At 41.7% G+C, this 20,876-nt stretch overlaps 1 protein-coding gene across 11 annotated transcripts in view; it reads right to left on the bottom strand.

Annotated features, from left to right (window-relative positions):
* The window catches only part of LOC121441941 (casein kinase I), a 90,125-nt gene extending 73,311 nt beyond the window's left edge, over positions 1–16,814 (bottom strand). For 4 of the 11 annotated variants that reach the window (XM_041643349.1, XM_041643347.1, XM_041643351.1 and 1 more), the window contains exon 1: positions 16,477–16,813. The gene's annotated coding sequence lies outside the window, so the exon portion shown is untranslated. Of the gene's footprint in view, positions 1–16,003; positions 16,182–16,476 lie in introns of those variants that run through there. The other 7 variants (XM_041643354.1, XM_041643356.1, XM_041643357.1 and 4 more) reach the window with 4 other exon arrangements.
* Positions 16,815–20,876: the final 4,062 nt, after the last annotated feature.

Below are 20,876 nucleotides of genomic sequence, written 5' to 3'. Positions count from 1 at the left end.
TACTACAGAACCCTCTGAATTACAGTAACAACTGGTCTGGCAAGATACATTCAGAAGTACACAGCAGGGACAATAAGGGTAACCTGCTGCTTTCTACTTGGTTTTAAGGTCTCCTCCAGAAGAGAAAACTCATACCTGGTACCATAAACGGCTATGAATCTGCAGCTGCAGAGCTCACAAGCCCCATGATGAATTTATTACTGTTATTCTGCTAAACAGACACAGTATCGAACTGTGCCCTGAATTCGTCTCTCTGCAGCCCTCAAACCTCATCAGGGAAGTTCATCTGTGCAGTAGACAGTGGTAAGCACAAAGCTCCCAACCAATCAGAGTAGAGACTGTGTCAGTAGAGCACTCAGCCACAAACAGGAGAGGAATATCACGCTCCTGCTCATGCCCCAAAGGCTGAAGAAAGAGTGTAAGAACCAGAGGTGAGGAGTGTAAGCATGAAATTGCCTTTGAAACATGACAAAGACCACTGCTCTGGGAACTCAAGGCAGCTGTGTTGGCCTGAATAAGACTGCAAGATCAAGCCAGCCAACATAACATAGAGGGAGGAGGAGTCTCACAGCCTCCACTTCTAACCAAAGAGTTGCTGCCTACTTATTACTGCTAGGGGAGGGAGAGTCAGTTTTCTTTAAAGGTGTGGGCCTGGTAGGTGGGCCACACTCCAGTAGCTGGCCCTACAGCCAGGAGTATATGAGCAGCACAAATTAGACTTGGTGAGTTATTTAAAAAGAAAGAGGACATGAAATTGGAAGGGACCAAGGAGGTAGATATAGGGGAGTCAAGCAGAAGGATTGGTGTGAATATTATCTGTTCTTCCATGACCTACAACTTTTCAAACATGCCTTTTATATTCATTGAAAATTATTTTCTCCTGTTCATCAGCAAAGTCAAAAACATCTGATTCACAATAATTATGTTTATCAGGTCAATGCAAATACAAAATAATCAAACACTGGACCACTATTCCTAGGAAAAATGCATTTAGGGTTTTGTTCAGACTCTTTCTTAAGTCACACAAGTTCAATAAACCAATCAAATCAATATACAAACTTATTTCATGTATATTTCTGTTTTGAAACACTTTACAACATTATATCTATACCCGCACCTGAACTAAGTACTTATCCTCCCCACAACACACCAGTTTTCTTTTGCTTGGGAATACTATTCAGCTCTTCAGCAGTAGGTCTGGGGTCATTTTAAACAAAATCACGAAAGGAAAAGGGAAAGGAAAGGACTCATTATGAAAAGCAAAACCAGGAGACTGAGTAGCCTTATTTAACCTCAGCTTGGCACACACACTGACTAGATCAAAGTTTTTCCTACCTTCTGTATGAGTCTGCTTGTGACTCACTGAAATAGCAGCAGGAGCGTTCATTTTCAGGTCACAAATAAAGGTTAGCCATCAAAAAAATTTGCAACTATAGAATCCTCAAATATTCGAAAGACAGTAAAAATCTCCTCTAATTGATGAAAACTGCCTCATTGAAAGTATTGCACCATATTCTGGGAAGATGGTTCAGTCACACAAGCAAGGAGTTGGGTTCAGATCGCCAGCACGCAAATTAAAAGCTATATGTTTGCATCTGTAATCCTATGCTGAGGTTGGATCTTAAAGTGGAGATCAACCTGAGCAACACAGGGAGAGAAACCTTGGCTTAAAAAAAAGAAAAAATATTCCAGAGCTGGAGAGAAAGCTAATTAGGACAGTGCTTTCTATGTAAACACAGGAATAAAAGTTTAAGCCCCAGTATCTTCTTTGAACTACAACCCTCTTTGAACTAAAACCAGAAACTGTAACATGCACCTGTAATGCCAGCACTAGGAAGGCAGGCACAGCTTGCCTAGGCAGGGCTTGCTAGCCATCCATTCTAGCCAAATCCTGAGACCCAGCTTCAGTGAGAGACACTCAAAAAATAGAGAACAATTAAGAAAGACACCAGATGACAATCTCTGGCCTACACAGACACACACACACACACACACACACACACACACTTACTTTCATCTACTAAATGGATTAAAAGGATAAGGAATGAGAATTAAATACCACCAATATGTGACTCCTGGTGAATATAATGGAACTAAACAAGGATGAGGAATGACTGTTAAGATCATAAGAAGAATGATCACGTCTTTCCAAAAGAAGCAAAACATCTGCAGCTGAATCCGATCAAGCCTCTGCATTTCACTGTCCATGTTAAGGAAGCATAGAGTACAATGTTTTGCTCTTCTATTTAGTATAGAGATACCCCAATTTCTTTTAATCTGATGTCCTCAAAAGCAAAAGTCATGCTACTCAACTTCTCTTCCCAATAACAGCACACATTAAAAACTGCTTAAAAGAATAACCAAATCATTGAAAATGTTCTCAGAAATTTGGGAGTAATAATTCATATAGCCATTTTTATGAAAAAAAAAAAGGAAGGAACAATGATTATAAAGCTGTAAGGCATTTACAGTTCAAGAAATGCAATATCCAAAAAAATGCAGTATCACATGGATCAAAAGTCTTTAATAGTGTAATTTTTGACTCTCCAAAATCCTACAATCCAAAAAGGGAAAAAAAGCTGAGCTAGAAGTCTGTTCTAAAAATCCCAGCAACACGACAGGATGAATAGAAGGGTTACAAGTTCAAGGATATATGGTTTACTTAGTTAATGAGCCCCTGCCTCACAATACAAGGAAAAAGAGGGTAAGAGCACAGGCTTACATGTACACTGCCCCATATCCAATCCCCAGCACTTAAAAACCACCACTAAAGATAACAACATACATGCACTAACCTTATTTAAACAATAAAAGCTCTTAGATGTTAGTTTCTTTTAAATAATTCTAAAAGCTTACTCTAGAAATAAAACTTTAAAAGTAATAGCTGAAGGGCTAGGAAAATGGCTCAGTTAAGTAAGACTGCTTGTTGCACAAGCACAAGGACCTGAGTTTGAATCCCCGAGACCCACATAAAAAGCTGGTGTGAGTCCATGGGCCCGTAACTCCAGTCAGTGCTGTGGGAGGCACAGACAGGAGAGTTTCAGGTTCAGAAGATGACAGGACCGACCCACCCATGTGTGCATAAGTGCATGTTCGCACACTCACATCATCTTTCAAATTGATCTTCCCAATAAAAAGATGGAACAACCCATTTATCCAATAAATTCACAGCCATTAGAGGCCTACTGTTGGACAAACAGAAATGAAGAAATCAAATAAGACAGTTTTTGACATGGAATGTTTAAACGGGCAGTAATGTAAAGTATACTATGTACTAAAACAAAAGTACAGTGCTTTCTCAACACATGCCAAGTGTAGAGAACCACACTGTAAGCTCTGGGTCTTGTCATTTAAGTACAGAAGCTGGCTATCTACGAGGTTCAACATGCTCGCGCTGAATGTGCACCTCAAGAGCCTGGTATCTTAGAAAACTCAGAAGCACAGGGAACAAGCACATGACAGCAGTGCTCACTGGTCCACACCCTTCCAGATGAAAAGACAGCAAGAGCATATACACAGAACACCGCATCTCACAACCAGTGTCATTCCCCTACGGCAAGTTCCTACACGACTAAAATCCAGATTTGTTTCTGACCTTTATTTAGAGCAAGAGAGAGAGATACATAATGCCACAATTTTAAGTTTCTTAAGGACCATTTTAAGAGATAAATGAGATTACAAAGAAAAGAAGAGAAGGGAAAAAGAAAGCTAACAGAGAAGATAAGAATAAGAAAGTAAAAGGAAAGGGGCGTCAATACAGGTATAAAGATATTTACAACAGTGACTTAGAAACAAATCAAGGAGTTCAAGGAAACTAAAACAGACATTACAGCCACACCCTTGACTCTGTCATTAAGGAGGTTTGAGGCAGAGTCAAAATATATAAAAAGAGGGTTTCCTGTAAGTGCTCTGACATGACGTTATCATGTGCAAAACCCTTGATATAGTCCTGGAGACCAGAGAGCAACTGAATACCCAGACTTCTTCAATGGTTCCATACTGAGCATCCTAACCAACACTATGCATCTGGGACCTCCATCAGGCCCAAGATCCAGGGTTAGCTACTCAGTAAGGAAAGGACTAAAGAAAGCAGGAAAAAAGCAGTGAGGGGAGGGACTTTCAATAACTGTTAAAGGAACTAATGCAAATTAAAATAAAGTCCTTTTGATGATCATAAACTTACAAGAAAGAAAGTAAAAAATATTAACTAGCACCTACTGAAACTGTCCAGGGAAGTAATATACATACATTCCTATTAAGTAGTTTCTGTTAAGAAGCAGATGCAAACCCATCCACAACCACACAACTTCTTTCAAAGTTTCTGCAGCCCCTTTTTTAGTTTTCAGAAAGTCTCAGGACTTTCGACAGGTGGTATAATGTCTGCACACACCCCAGTAAGGACTGGACAACACACTGAATAAGAAAAGAAAACCACACATTTGCCAAATCTATAATGAAACCTACAAATACATAAGATAAAGAAGTAAGGGTCTAGGGATATACGTAAACTGGTGGACTGAAGTAATAAGAGTGGTGGGGCTGCGTTCCCAGCACCCCGGCCGCCTGCTCGGCTAGCTTATGCCCCGAAATAACAACACACAAACTGTATTCATTTAATCACTGCTTGGCCCTTTAGCCCTAGCCCTTACTGGCTAATTCTCACATCCCGATCAACCCATCTCTAATAATCTGTGAGAACCGGTCTTACCGGGAAGATTCTAGCCTAGTCCATCCTGGGTCGGAGCTTCATGCCGGGAGCGGGGCATGGCGTCTCTCTCAGGCTTCTGCTCCTGAGAGGAAAAGCTGTCAAGTCTCTGACCTCACTTCCTCTTCCTCCCAGCATTTTGTTCTGTTTACTCCGCCCACAGGGCCAAGCAGTTTCTTTATTGGCCAATGACCTTCCTCCATCAGTGGACTGCTTGCCTACCATGCACAAAACCCTGGATTGACTCCCCAACACTGAAAAAAAAAATCTAAAGGACCAGCAAGACTGCTCATCATATAATAGACCTTGTCATGAAGAAATAGCAACCTGAACTCCAGACTCACACAAAAACTAGAAGGACAGAACTAACTCTAGAGTTATCCTCTGGCTTCCAAACACACGTCATAACACATGCACACATGTACACACATGCACACACACACCATATACATAGCTTAGAATTTTAAGAATACTAATGATAACATCTCAGAACAGATTTTGCATTTTTAAAACAAGTCAATTCATGCCAAAAATAAAAAAATATATTTTAGAACCTTTTGCATAGTAAAATTATTAATAACAAACAGCAATCCTGTGAAGCAGTGCTCGTTACTCCTTATTACATGTTGATTTTATTATGGTACTGTAGTATTTTACCAAATTAAAAATAATCTCCAAAAGTCATTCATAACGTTCACATAACATGTTCTCCAAATCCTATGTATAGATTATTAAAGCTCTCCACCACAAATTCTTTTTTTTTTTTTTTTTTCCCGAGACAGGGTTTCTCCGTAGCTTTTTGGTTCCTGTCCTGGAACTAGCTCTTGTAGACCAGGCTGGCCTCGAACTCAGAGATCCGCCTGCCTCTGCCTCCCGAATGCTAGGATTAAAGGCGTGTGCCACCACCGCCCGGCTACCACCACAAATTCTTAAATATCAGAGTAGTTTTTAGAAATCTAATCCTTACAATGTGTGGAATAATGGCAAAAACTTGCCACCATGCAGAGTGTGTTGGAACTGAACTGAATTCATAATAAAAATAGCTTGCTCCCTTGCCAGGCAGTGACGGTGTACACCTTTAACCCAAGCACACAGGAGGCAGAGGCAAGTGGACCTCTGAGTTTGAGGCCAGTCTTGTCTACATACTGAGTTCCAGGACAGCCAGGGCTACACAAAGAAGCCCTGCTGTCCTCCCCCCACACACACACACACACAAAATAAATAAATAAATAATAAATAAATAAATAGAAGGCTTGCTTCCATTCTGTCAGACCAAAAGAGCTGAAAATGAGTAAGGTTACTCCTGAGCCAAAGTTAGCATCAAACGAGACAAAAAAGGACCTCAAGTAGTCATCAATGACAAAATAATCCTATACACATCTATTATTATCATAGTGTATTAATGTGTATACATATACTAACTATACTCAATACAGACAATATAGTATGAATATATTATTACTGAGATAAAAATATTTCTGCTGAGGAAAACTCCAGAGGTACTTGTTAGCCCTGATACAAAAGAGGAGGAGGAAGTAGAGTCTACTATGGGTCCACTTAAGTCTCTTCTGTCCCCATGGAGACTCCTGCCATCTTGGCACTTAGCAGCTAAGAAAGGAAATTCAAGGGTTTGTGGTCTGGGTTATAAACCAGGACTCTGTCTCAAAACCTTAAAAAAAGAAAAAAAGAAAAAGAAAAGAAAAAAAACAACCCAATGATTTTGTAAATATGATTAATATAACATAAAATGAGTTAACTTTTAATCAGCAAGCATTCTTTAAAGATAATTTTAGAGATGTGTTTTTATTCCTTAATTCTTAATATTTCCAAGAGTACTCCCTAGTTGCTGCTCTAATTTCTTCTTGATAAATTTCCTTTTAGAAAGCTTTACAGGATATCCTAAATGTTCTAGCTTTGATGCTATGCTTATCAAAAATTACTAATGTGAAATAAATATGCCTCACCAAGGAAGCTGGGTTCAATGCTATGAGAAGTCACTTTTTGAATCTGATCCTCTGATAATAGCTGGGTCTATGTGTGTGTTTGTTATTTATTTTGATCTCATTCTTTAGACCAGGTTGGCCGCAAACTCAGGGCAATCCACCTGAACTGGCTTCGTGCACACTGGGACAATAGCTTCATGAACCACCATGCCCTTCCCACGCATTTCTTTTACCATTTCCATACCTCATCCCCAATTAAAATGACAGCATGAAGGCAATGATTTTTAGTGGTAAAGGTGTCTATAAGGAAAGGAAGAAATCAGTTCTTTTCAACCTTGCAGCCAACTAGAATAGCCTAAAGAAATCTAAAAGATGCCAATGCTCTGGCTCAATCACCACATTCAAATATAAATTAGTTGGGTAACATCCTAAGAAAATGTTAACAGGGATTTGGGCTGAGCGCCACTGGTAGAAAAATGTTCTCCAGGGCCCTTTCTCTCCACTCATCTACTAACGAAGTGTTAACACTCTCAGGTCTACAAACACAGTCTTATAAATATACTTTTCTTCTCTTACGACAGGGGAAAAATATATAGAATAAGATCATTTTTACTTATTTGACTTTTGGTGGATTTTTGTTTTGCTTTTTGATTTTTTGAGACAGTGTTTCTCTGTGTAACAGTCCTGGCTGTCCTGGAAATCTCTTTATAGACCAGAAAGGCTTTAAACTCACAGAGATCTACCTGCCTCTCCCAAGTGCTGAGTTTAAAGGTGTGCAGCACTATTGCCCAATACTGATTTTCTCATCCTAAATGCTCATAAATTATTTGTCTGCTCTTCAAAAATAATAAAAACAAAACAAAAAACTTTCATAAGGACAGTATTAAGATAATTAGCAAAGCATACAATACATATTCCATTTAATCAACTAACTTTCAACAGATCAGAAAATATATGAAAGAATGACTTTTTAAACTGGTGACATTTTAATACCTTATCAGCAATAAGCATTTATAGACTATCAATTATATAAAGATATTTTAGCCACAATATATCTTGACATTCACATACTAGAAATGAACTCAGAAAATAATCTACCATTTGATTGAATGAAAATTGATATCACAAGATTCCACGTCTTGAAGAATTAGATTTAGGAAATATCATGGGTGGTATTATTACTTTCAGATCCCAGGAATGAATACAAAATAATGCTTTATAAACCTTTGCACCAACAAATGCCACCTATCCAACACTAATGCCTGTAGTTACACCTGCACATTGGTGCCAGGCAATCCCTGATTACAATTTCATTATAAGGACTCACAGTCATATGTCTGCACAGCATAAGCCATACATAAGACGAACGGGACAGGATGAATATTCTCTCTTCTCCACTACTTTACCAAACATATTCGCCTACCATATGAAGGTGCAATACTCACTGGTAGAGTAAGTATTTCAAAGAAATAGAAAATAAACATGACACCGACTGGGTATAAGGGGAAAAAAGCATTTTCACTTCCCTTTTCACAAAGGAAATTCTGAACACAATTTTAGCTCTAAATATATCACATTCTAATACATTGTCTAGTACTCTTACAAAAACAAATCTAAAAAATATACAACACAATCATTTCAAAATACTGTGTATGAAACATATTACTTCTAGAACATACATTTATATGAAAAAGGTGTCACATGGCCAATTTTAACTTAAAACTTCAGAGGTCTATGGAGATGGCTGCAATAGCATGAGGACCTGAGATGAGATACCCAGCCCTATGTAAAACTGCTGGTCATGGCAGCAGTGCGAACCTGTGATCCCAGTATGGGGTGGTGGTGGAGGGAATGTAACATAGATAGGTAGATCCCAGGGGATCCTAACGGAAATAGAAAGCTCAGATCTAGTAACAGATATTACCTCAAAATATATGGGGCTGGAGAGATGGTTGGCTCAGCATTTAAGAACACTGACTGCTCTTTCAGAGGACCCAGGTTCAATTCCCAGCACCCACAGGGCAGCTCACAATTGTCTGTAACTCCAGTTCAGTGCATCTGACACCCTCTCAAAGACAAAACGCCAACGCACGTTTTAAAAATATTTAAATAAAGTAGTTTCTCAAAAAAAAAAAAAAAAGCCAGGTCAGGTGGTGGTGGCGCATGCGTTTAATCCCAGCACTTGGGAGGCACAGGCAGGCAGATCTCAGAGAGTTTGAGGCCAGCCTGATCTAGCCTGATCTACAAAGTGAACTACAGGACAGCCAGGACTGTTTCACAGAGAAACCTGTCTCAAGAAACCAAAAATGAAAAATGGTGAAGAGAGAGGAGGGTACCTGAAATTAAACTCTGGCCTCTACAAAAACACTCACAAGCAAATGCACTCGTGCACACATGAACACATACATACACATACACTCGTGCACACACACTCACACACAACTCAAAACTTTTAAGATGTATCCAATTTTAAGAATAAAAAAAATATGTATCAATATATTCAAGGAACATTTATTTCATGGTATTACATAATGGTAATACAATTATGTGTAAAAATTCTAAGCTGGCAGAAAACATTCCTTACTAGAAATCTATTCTCTTTACTCAAAAAAGGATATATGAATGCATGTACATGTATATACACACATATACATACATTTACATACACACATACATATGTACACTGGATGAAGAAATACACAGATATAATGGAAAATTCAAATACAGAAATATACTAAAAGAAGAAAAGTAAAAATAATTCTAAATGTCAGTTTATAAATAACTTCCATTAACATATTCTTTTGGGAAATAAACGGTGAATATATTTACATACACACATATATATCTATGCCTTTCTTTAATATACAATGAAGAAAGGAAAAGTCTAATACAACTTTCTTCAAAATGAAAATATGTAAGCGGTTAGTTATATCCTCATTCTGCTTCCCATTTTCACCGAAACAGGTCAAGCTTGAGATTCAGTGAGTGTACGACGCACAGGTATACACTCGTGTTCATTACTGCTGCTTATCTGAAGGGAAATTTTTTTAAAAAATCTGTTATTTAGAAAAAAAGCACTCGGCTGCCTGCCTCCAAATACTGAGAACACAGCACCTGTCCTAGAGAGGCTGGGCTGACTCACCAGCACTGCAGACAGGACTCCTCTGATGGCCTCCCACCTGTCGGTCAGAAGGCGATGACACTAGTAATTTGGAGATGAGAGTTCTACTAATCAAGCGCATGACATCAATATTTCACTCAACCTTCCCATGACTCACTCAATTTTAAAACTGTGATTCTCCCACGCCTTCCCTCCCACCCCCCACTGAGTCTCCTGTTCTCAAATTTGGTAAGAAACCACCCTTTCTTCTTGTCATTGAGACTGCACAACTGCAAGTGTGTCTGACTTCCTTGTTTCACTTTGTTTCCACAGAGCACTTACTCTCCACTTGGGGTGAGGAACAAAGGGGTCTACTGAGATCAAAGGTGTAGGCAGTATTTTGAACAAGGACCAGAGGGCAGTAATTTGGTAAATAATTAAATAAATGTATTCATGTTTTTTTTTTATTTGAAATCAGAATAGCTTCAACAGTGCCATGTAAAGCATAAAATCTTACTACTTGGATAGCCTCTTTTAGCGCGTCAAGTTAGCCAGTTTAAAACAAGCAATATTTTTAGTACTGAAGAATATTCAGCCCAGAGTACATTTAAGACAGCAACATGAGTCGTTTTCATCCATTGCATCTGTACTACGCTGTGGAGTTCAAAGTGTATTGACATGCATTATTTATTTCAGTCTCAAAACAAGTAGTAATGGTCACTATTGATTGTATCTCTAATATTCATTTCCCCATCCTTCCTTCTCACGCTATTTTCAAAATATTCTCTCTCCCCTGTGTAACTGCAGAGCAAGGGGTATATCCTGACCAGTAGACACCAAACGTAACTCTATTTCATTGTTCTAACTGGATAAAACAGGTGCACCATTAATTCTGATCAATAAAATATGAAGAAAAAATATACTGGTGGGCCAGTGCTAAGGTTTTTCTCATTTGGAAAGGAGTGACAAGATGAAAGAGGGCAGGCAAGCAAGCTCCACCCCCTCCTCTGCCGATACGAGTCTATAATGTGATCTGAGAGCAGTCTAAGGATGTATTGAGAGCACAGATAGGAGCCAGCAAAGTCACAGAAAGGCAAACAACAAGACTCAGCCTTGGGCCTTCCCAATTCAAGCTGCACACAGCTGTGCATTGCATTTCAGCCTTCTGAAGCAGTGCATCCCACATAAGCAGCATATCCCTGTATCATTCTCAAGCTGGACCTTGTTTTATTTTACCTGCAAATTCTCCTTTTCAACTTGAGCTAAGTTAGGCAGGTCAGCATAGCAATCTTCAGCCATCAAACCAGCATGCTTTGCACCACATTCAAGTGCTCCTGATACACATCAAGGGCGTGTTATTTCTACTTTCTAAGAACAACCTCGCCCCTACCAATTCACCCTACCAGTGCCTACTCAACTTGAAGAGCTACTGAAATGGTAAGGCTCTACTCCAATGCTGATACTGCAAAAAACCTGAAAAATAGCATAGGAAATCTGACCAAGTGTAGTTTGCACTACTTTATGCAATCACATGACTAGATATTTAAACAATGCATTCTGAGAAATGACCTTCTGGTAGGGTCAGGAAAACCAGAATTTCCTTTGTGTCTTGGAAGAAGATGCAGTCAGGCAAAGTGGCTCAAGCCTATAATCCTAGCACTTGGGAAGGTGACAGACAGGACGATTTGAAGTTCAAGATCAACCTGAGCTACATATTCCAGGCTAACCTGCACTGCAGAGTGAAACCATCTCAAAAAACAAAAAAACAAGCAGAAAAAAAAAAAAACCACACACACACACACACAAAACAAAAAACAAAAAAAAAAAAACAACCAGTCATTAGCTACTAAAGAAGTCTCAAAGTTGATGTAATTAGATTAGATTTTAGTAGGGTCCTCTTTGACTTATTTATCAACAGATGTCAATTAGCTTTAAAGAGAATTTTTTTTTATCTTCAGAACAAAAAGCTCAGGGGCACTAAATAATTTACCGCAGCTAAAACAAAACAAGGTCTATTTACAGTGCAGTCTAGCACTGCCTCTCACATCACTGAAGCAGCCTTCCTATGGGGCCTTTACAAATTGTCCTGGATTAAAATCATTTCACCCTCCCCCATATCTCAACTGTAATTGGTTTTACTACACTGTTTTTTCCAACGCAGTCAAATGGTTCTCATACACACACGTTTCTGACCTCAGAATTTGCTGAACAAGGTTTTACTGCAATATGTGATTACAAAGCAAATGTAACTGCTACCGATGGCTTGTGGAGCTTAAACACAAATGATTCTTGGGAGGGACAACTGGTAGGAATGAAAGTTCGAGAGGAAACTGGAGTAGCTTACTGCCACCGCATGCAGCGCTTGCTCTATTACTTCTTCAGGGAGAAGAAAGTATCATTTAAGCTCAGGAGTGGGTTCAAGCAGAGGTCACTTAAGAGGCAATCTTCCTATAATGAGCCTCCCCAAGAGTCTTTGGTTATTCTATACACCAATCAGGCCTCTAACAATTGATACCTATCAGCAATTTCTGAAATGAAGCCCTATATGGCATCATACCTTGGCACTTTCACAACAATGTGCTCAATCTCAATGAAGAGCATAAAAGCAGAGTCAACCCCAACCCTCAATCTCATCTCCCCAACACACACACAAGCATACACGCATACACACACACACACACACACACACACACACACACACACACACACACACATTCTTCTAGGCAATCCAGAACTGGCTAAACACAGAGAAACTTAAGCACAACTTCAAGTCTGATGTTACTATACTAGAGGAAAAAAGCATAAGTAGTTAAAGAGAAAAGGCTGATATAACTGATGCAATGTTTCTGTCTTAAACCACTGAAAGCTAGAAAAATAAAAGCTGATATGATTTAGCCACAAATTTATTAAACTTAATTCAAACTAGGTTGGCCAAAATGTATTTCTTTCTCCCCTAGCACACTAATACTCATTGTTTGAAATGCTAAGGTGAGAGACTGAGTCTAGAAACATAATAACCCCAGGTCCCACAACAGACAGGAACTTCAAACACATACAGTTTCTCAACCCCAACTTTGGGAAGTGAGTTAGGAAAACAGGCCTAACAGTGAGTATCTAAAATAATCCCACATACACCTCTCTCCTTCAGTATTTGCTAGGCAAGCACTCTGCCACTGAGCTATAACCCCAGGTTTTATTATATATTTTCTAAGAAGTTCCAGGCTATCCAGAGTCCTTCCTCTTTAACAAATTACGCATACTTGATTCAAAAAATGAGACCCCAAGTATGATTCTGTCTTGTGGATCCACACAACAGGAATGCTTGTCACTGAAACTGTTTTCTGAGCCTATAGATTATTTGCAACTGGGAAAAGACATATATCCCCAGACTGCCACTTCCAAAGAAAGAGCTAACTTCCTTCTTAAAGAGCCAATACTGGAACATACTAACAGTATCAAATAATATCACTAAATGCCAACTGCTTGAAAAAAGAAAAAGAATATGAAAGTTGAAGGGAAAAACAATAGTGGTAACTATGGAGTCAAGAAAAAAGGGATACAAATACACATTGTTATTCCCAAGACATATTTTCAACAGCTTACTTACAATCACCTAGACTTCCCTGCTCTCATAAGGGGAGTCCCATCATTTAACTGAAGCCCCCAGAAAAGTCCAAAGTGGTCTTAAAAGTAAATTGTAGCTTTTGTTTTTTAGGGGGAGGTTTCAAGATAATATAAATTCAGTCACAATGTCTTTCTAATATTAAGTCTTTCTAATATTAAGAGAGAAATTTGAGGGAAAAAACCGTCACTGTAACTTTTCTACAAGCACTCAGAAACTGATGGTGTGAGGGTGATATTTTTCTAAGCACTACTTTGATAGTGATTTAAGGGTTAAATTACTTTAGAGTCTGCTGACACTTAAGATGACTAGAAATGGGCTGGAGAGATGGCTCAGGGGTAAAGAACACTGACTGCTCTTCCAGGGGAATCAGGTTCAATTCCCAGTACCAACATGGCAGCTCACAACTGTCTGTAACTCCAGGATCTAGCACACTCATGCAGACACACATACAGGCACGAAACCAATAAAATAAAAATAAAAGGATGACAAAAACATCATATATGCTTACCTGGAACTGTAGTTATTCTCATTTTATCATCTTACTATTACAGTTAATTTTCTTCGTGCGTAGATTTTTTTCTTCATGACCCTTTTTCTCTAGCAAATCTCACCTTCAAATGTATTCACAGTAACAGATTATGCAATGGCCTGCATTGTGTTGTGTTGTTTAATATTTTACCACTCCCTTTATTTAACTGTATATTTTGTTTGGGGGGGTGCCCTTTATAATTAAAACAATATTTTTTCTATTCTGTGAAGAAAAAAAAAAAAACTATACCATAGAAATGATCTGTTCTGTTCCCAGCAGGAAAAAGATTACAGGATGGATCAGAGGGAACACAGAAATAATTGGAGAGCTTCCCATTTCTCCCTGAGTCATTTTTACAGTCCTTATTTATTTCATGTAAAACCAATTACCAGATTACCAGACACACCCATAATCAAATGTAAGTAAAGAAAAATTATAAAGCCATGTATAAACTGATGTCCACTGTATGCATCTGCTTCCCCCCCGGTAGCACAGATGACAGCCAGCTAACCATTGGGTTATAATTTGTTTTCTTAAACACAGCAGTTCTTCTGTGTCTACCTCTTGTCACCACAGAAGAGACACATTTGAACCTTCACACCTCCAGCTGACTCACTGTTAAACACAAGGCCTTCTGAACAGCCATGGCCTGCTCTCCACCCACTTTCCCAGCTTCCTCTTCACAGCAGCTCTGCAGCCAGCTCAACAGGTACCCTAACACCCAGCCATGTGACAGCGCTCAGCCCCTGTGCCCATGAAAACATTTAAGGCCCAAACACAGTGTCACAGCCCCACGCTCATTCCTAACTCCCTTCAAATTAGTGTCTTGCACACGCACCCCATGCTTCCATCCAGCTCTAATAAAACCTACAGGAAGCTTGGGTTGCAATTATTTGAACCATGCCTGCTTCTCCCTTGAAGGTAGCTAGAGTCTCGGTCATCTTCATATTTCTACCCATTCTTCTAATAACATCAAGTGGTAGGGGGTATGAGTTCATTAGATTATCGCTTGATTCTAATCCCAGTACTTGATTTTGAAAAGAGCAACAAATGACTTTTGTCATTAGAAGAATTGCGGTATACATTTGCAAATCTAACACTAAAAATGTCAATAATTACACAACTCATCAAATTTAAGCTGACAAAAGGGGGGTCATGGATGTACATAGATCATCAATAACCATTCCTCAAGATACAGCACAATGTCAAAAAAAAGTCTCATCTATACCAACATTAAGAGCACGGCGGAACACTATTTAGTCATCCTAACACTCAAGAGGCCTCGACAAGACAATGAATTCAAGTCCAACCCATGCTATGTAGTCAGACCCTGTCTCAAAAGCCCAAAATGAGTAAGTAAACAAATAAAACAAAATAAAATCTTTCTGTTCCCAAGTCCTGTATGGATTCCTTCTACATGATACATATCCAGAAATGTAAGCTCACTTAAAGCAAAACTATCTATACCATTCTATCAAGAATGTAGGAGAAAGGCACACAACGTACGTGATAACACCATTCTTCCAGTGCCTATAAATATAATATTAATCTCTGAGCAGCTAGGAAAGCTCATATACAAAATATGAAGTTTATCCTAGGGCAGAACCACAATGAAAGCAAAGTTAAGTAACCATTATAAAACGCTGTAAGCACATCTCAAAAATAAGCAATTAAGAATGTATAGCAAGCAAAGCATGAGATTTCTGTCATAATATATTTTCTTAAACCAGTCTCACGTCTAAATTTAATGATTCTTAAACAACTTTGTGTCTATTTTTCTCCCACCTTGGGTTTACAGGGAAAGCCAAGATTCCTCAAAGAAGCACACATTTAAATTTGATTTATTTCCACTTTCATAGTTCGATATCTCTACCTGTGGTCAAACGCCAAGTATAATCACAAGAAGCAATTGCAAGAATAAAAACAGTTTGTCTTCGTACGTTTATTTTTTAAAGGTATTTCATCTTCTAATACTAAGTACCCGTTGAACTGACTGCTCCACGGGGCACTGACCTAAACCCGGATACTCATCCCAACAGAGCCACAACTCATGCCCAGCCTGGAGCAACAGTAGCCTGCTGCCACTCAGACTTTCCCTCACCCTTTTTTAACTTTTCGTCCTGAAACACGGGGTGGGCGAACAGGAGTGATCGTGGACGGCACAGCCCGAACTCCCCCGACTCCAGCAGCACACAGGATCTCCATCAACACCGCGCACCCAGGAACCGCGGTGCCTCCTCCCCCGCGGGCGGGTAAACACACCAACCCGACCCCAGAGCCCGCGGCAGGCACGTCGCTGCCTTCCCCGAACGGCTCGGTCGAGTTCCGAGTCGGTGGAAGGCTCGGCACACCGGGTCCCTCGCCGCCGCCTCGGCTCAGGGAAGTTGCTCCGCACCGCCGCCGCCGGCGCCTCCACCTCCCCGCCGCCCCGGAGCTCGGGCAGCCGCGCGACCGCAGGGCCCCTCCCCGGCCCGGCCCGCAGCCCCTGCGCCGCCCGGCCCGGCCCGGCCTCGCCCCGCCGCCCGCGCCCCTGGCTCGCCCGCCTGCCCGCGGGCCTCAGCCGACCGGATTTACCTCAGAGGCGCAGCCGCGAGCAGCGGGTTCGGCCCGGCGCGCGCGTCCGCCCGTCAGCGCCGGCACATCCCCGCCGCCGGCGGCCGCAGGAGATGAACGAGGCCGGGGAGAGGAAGGCGCGAGCTTGAGGAGGACGGGCCCGCGTCTCCCGGCTCGGCGCGCCGCCGCCGGCGCCACCTACCGCCGCCGCTGAGCGCCGAGTCGCCGTCCGGGCCGCGGCTGTGGCCACCGATGCAACCGGGAATGAATGCACGGCGGCGCCTCGCTTATCCGGAGGTCAAACATCCTTCGGCCTCGAGCATCCGGAGCGGCACCGGACCCGGAAGTGAACACATGAAAAAAAGAGGAAAAAAAAAAAAAGAAAGAAAAGAGAAGAAAAAAAAAAAAAGGAAAGCGTCTCGTCTCTCCAGCGGCCGAGGCCCCCAAGCAGCCCGCAGCGGCGAAAAGAGCCGAGTGGAGCCGAAGATGACACAGGCCGGCTCGGATTGGTCGGTTCGCTGGCCGGAAAGGAGGCCACGCGCTCATTGGCTGACACGACCTAGAAAGTCTGAAGTCCCGCCCCGCCCCGCCTTCGCAGGAGCAGCGCGCGGGAGGGGAGCGGTTGTAGGTCCCTGGTGGCTTCTCTCTGAAGCCGTGGGAGGCTGGCAAAGCGAGGTCTGCGAAGAACTAGGCGAGCTTTAGAAATGCTACTGAGAATCAAGGGACAGAGCGTTCAGGGCATCGGTGCTCAGCCAGGGTGGCAGGGCCTTGAACAATGCCAGCAAATCAAGACCAGGCCGATGGTCTCCTCTTCCTGACCCCCAAGTGCTCTACCACGAACTCGGGGTGCTTTTAGAAAAATGGTTTGTGGTTCCCATTTGCGAGCTCAGGTCACCATCCCCTGAGCGAAAATTGTGTCATAGATATTATTGCCATTTTTTTTTTCCAAATGAAGCTCTAGGAGTTTGGACTCTAAACGTGACTCAAATCGTTAAATTGTAAATCTCAAACGAAAATCCACTTCCCAGGCCACTCTGGCCACTTGGAAAGGGCAGAGGGTTATATTGTTTATTAAGCACTGCTTCGTGAGTAACACAGCATCATTGTGTAATACAGGACAGCCAGGCGCAGCCGCATAGGCCTGTAATCCCAGCTACTGGGGAGGCTGAGACAGGTAGATGGCACGTTGGCGCTAAGGGAGCTGGGACTGGCTTGAGATTTAGTGAAAGAAAATAACCTAGCATTCGGGAGTTCTGAAGTTCAGTCCATGATACAGAGGACCGGTGTGTTGGGAGAACAGGTAAGATGTATACGTGTTCAGACACAGGTAATTATCTCCTCGCACAACATATCCCATCGCCTAGAAAACTGATCTTCCAAGGACCCAGTACTAGAAAAGTGTTGGAGTAAAACTTCTCTCAATAAATGGAAGAGAGATGCCTACAAAATACATTGTCCTTCACGCCCAATCATTCCGCATATGCTCTCTACCTCCGATAAATAAGCGTTGTATTTGAGGTGAAGCAAACCCTCTTTCACTGAGACATCTAAAGCCCTCTTGTTATTTGAGACAGTCTCAGTAAATTGTCCAGGCTTGCACTGAACTCACTCTGTAGCCAAGGCAGACTTTGAATTTGTAATCCTCCTGCCTCAACGTCCTATGTAGCTGGAATCACAGGCCTGAGTAATTCACCAGGCCAGGCCAAGTTTCGATAAGTAATGCCAACCCTTTTAAGCCACAAATGTAAATATGTGGATTAAATATATTTTAATTAGATGTGGGTGAGAAGGTTTAGATTTCTAACACTTAAGTATTTTTCATTGACATTTGACTGGAAACTCATGAATTGAAACTAGCAAGAAATCTAGATAGGAATTAAATTTTCAGCCTCTTCCAATAACTTGTAAGAAGAAAGCAACGTCAGTATGAAAATAGTTTATATTAGCAGGGGGAAAGCCAAACCAAAGACATCGCAACAACGCTCTTCAGAACATAACGTCTCAACAAAGCAGACAGTGTGTGCTTTCCAGTCTGCTATATTGCAAACCAATGCAGTTGGCTTGTGTCACTCACGCTGACGCTGCCGTTCTCCAGGCACATATACACTGCTGAGATTCTTTGTTACTCCTGCACTGTCCGTTATGTGCTCAGTAGTTAGAGTCTTTCACAGCACACTGAAAACTTTCATTTGTCAAATTCCTCTTTTGTGAAGAGCTCCGTTTCCTACCAATTCTTTGCTCTGTGTGTGTGTGTGTGTGTGTGTGTGTGTGTGTGTGTGTGTGTGAGGGAGGGGGAGAGGGAGAGGGAGAGAGAGAGATACTGTGGAAAGCAAAACTGGCCATTTTCCCTCCTCCCTAAGAAATGAGGTATCGAGCAGAAGAAAGAGGGATCCTGGTTAGTTATAAGCAGGAAATTATGAGATTAAGATGCTTATTAAAAACAAAGCAAAACCAGGTGACACCTTTGGGGTTTTTTTTTTTTCCCACATATTTACCTGTAATCAGAAGGCTGCCACGGTGATTTGGTGGTTGACCAGGATAAAGCCTGAGGAATTCCCAAATAAAACTAGTCTACTTCTTTTTCAATATTATCCTTAGGGTCAAATACCTGGGGCAGAGATGTAATTAAGAAAAATCAAGTAGTCAAACTAAAAGAAAACAAAATGAGACACTGTAACAACAGAGCTTGGGAGTAGAAAAAACGCATTCTCCTCACTTCATCTGCAGAGAATCCTGCAATCAAGATGGGCAAAGGTAAGGGTTCCCTGAGAATGTCAGTCACACAGAGACGACAGCTACCTCAAGCTATGGGAAAGTTCAGGGAGAATGTCAGTCACACAGAGACGACAGCTACCTCAAGCTATGGGAAAGTTCAGGGAGAATGTCAGTCACATACAGACAACAGCTACCTCAAGCTATGGGAAAGTTTTGCGTAGCAGATTTCCTCTGCAATTGCTGTGGAATGCTATTCTCTAAGCATAACAGACCTTACTATGGTCTCCTGAACAGCTGCCACTATGTGCATGCAGTCCACAAAATTGAGCCAGTCCCTGTGATACTCACTATGAGTGTTGACCAGGGAGGCCCCAGAGACTCCCAAAACAGCAAACCTGTTTCCCTTCTGTGGATCGCCCACCAGGACTAAGGTAAGATCTCATTGCTGAGGATAGCAGACATTTTGGTTGCAGGACACAGAGAAACCAACCAGAACGGGAATGGAAGTTTCCTTCCTTCTTGCTACCTTTCACAGAGCCAGGCGGTGCTATGCAGGCTGCTTGAAGAGATAATCCTCACCAGTCATACCCAGTGGGGGTCCCTGCACATCACAAGCCGGACTGTCCTGCTGATGTGCCCACAAATGCAATAGCGGCATAACTGTAAGGGGGATCAGTACTGACTTTCTCACTAGACTCAAAGCCTTCTCCCCAGGAGGGAATTCGTGCTGGGTACCTCAACAAAAGCCCATTGGTTGGTGACATCACAGGCTTGAGGAGGGAATCTACCTCCCATTGTCATTTTGCTAAGTTGAAATGGTGTCAAACGCCTTCGAAATATTTATGTTTACACCCATAGGTTAAGGTTAATGCTACTTTAAGTCTTGGTGAGAGAAGTTCTTTTTCAGTAAGTAGAGGTTCATGCAGATTCCTAGCTGGTGAAAGTGCTGAGAAGTGATTGTTAATGGTTGGGCCCTAAATGGAACATCTGCATCACACACACACACACACACACACACACACACACACACACGTCTACGCCATGCCTGAGGCTTAGGAAATATCACAGAGGGAACATAAATAATGTTAGGGCTGGAGGATGAAGAAGGATGCTGGGAAACGCTGTGGTCTGGACATAGTATGGCCATTGCCCTCAGGAACTCCAAGCAGCTAGGTTGCTGTGCAGGACCTGCCCATGATCAAGCTTGTAAACGTTCCATCACAGATGGGGGAGGGACTCATCAGGCCCCATCCCTTGCAGAGGACTTATCTGTAGTGACTGGCTCCTGAGGGAAGGGGAGGCAGTTTTTACTCTCCCTTCAGTGGTATAGCCAATGACAAGTTGTCCACCTTCCAATAAGTTCCCTCCCTTACTCATTGCAAAAAGCCCTAGTTAAATTCAGGGGATCAAGAGGGGGAAAATATGGAAGTATAGAAGGGACTTTTTGAGAAGAAGTGGTCCAGAGGGAATGGGAGGGGATAAAAGAGGTACCCGGGGAGGAAAATGATCAGAGCACACATGTGAAATTCTCAAAGAATCAGCTTTTAAAAAGATCGGCCCGGATGTTCCCTTATAGAAGAAAGGAGTTAGGAAGGTCATTAGACATCCATCCCAGTCACTCCTTCCTACGGTACTTGTGCCCAGCTTGGGCGTACACATGCCCTCCTGTTCTCAGTAGGTGTCAGAATATATAAAGTGGGGGAAGT

This window comes from Microtus oregoni, unplaced genomic scaffold (assembly GCF_018167655.1).
Source record: "Microtus oregoni isolate MIOR12 unplaced genomic scaffold, Mior012 000085F_ref0000168, whole genome shotgun sequence".
In the NCBI taxonomy this organism is placed as follows: domain Eukaryota; kingdom Metazoa; phylum Chordata; class Mammalia; order Rodentia; family Cricetidae; genus Microtus; species Microtus oregoni.
The sequence above is the reverse complement of the archived record's forward strand: the minus strand, read 5'-3'. Positions and strand labels throughout refer to the sequence as shown.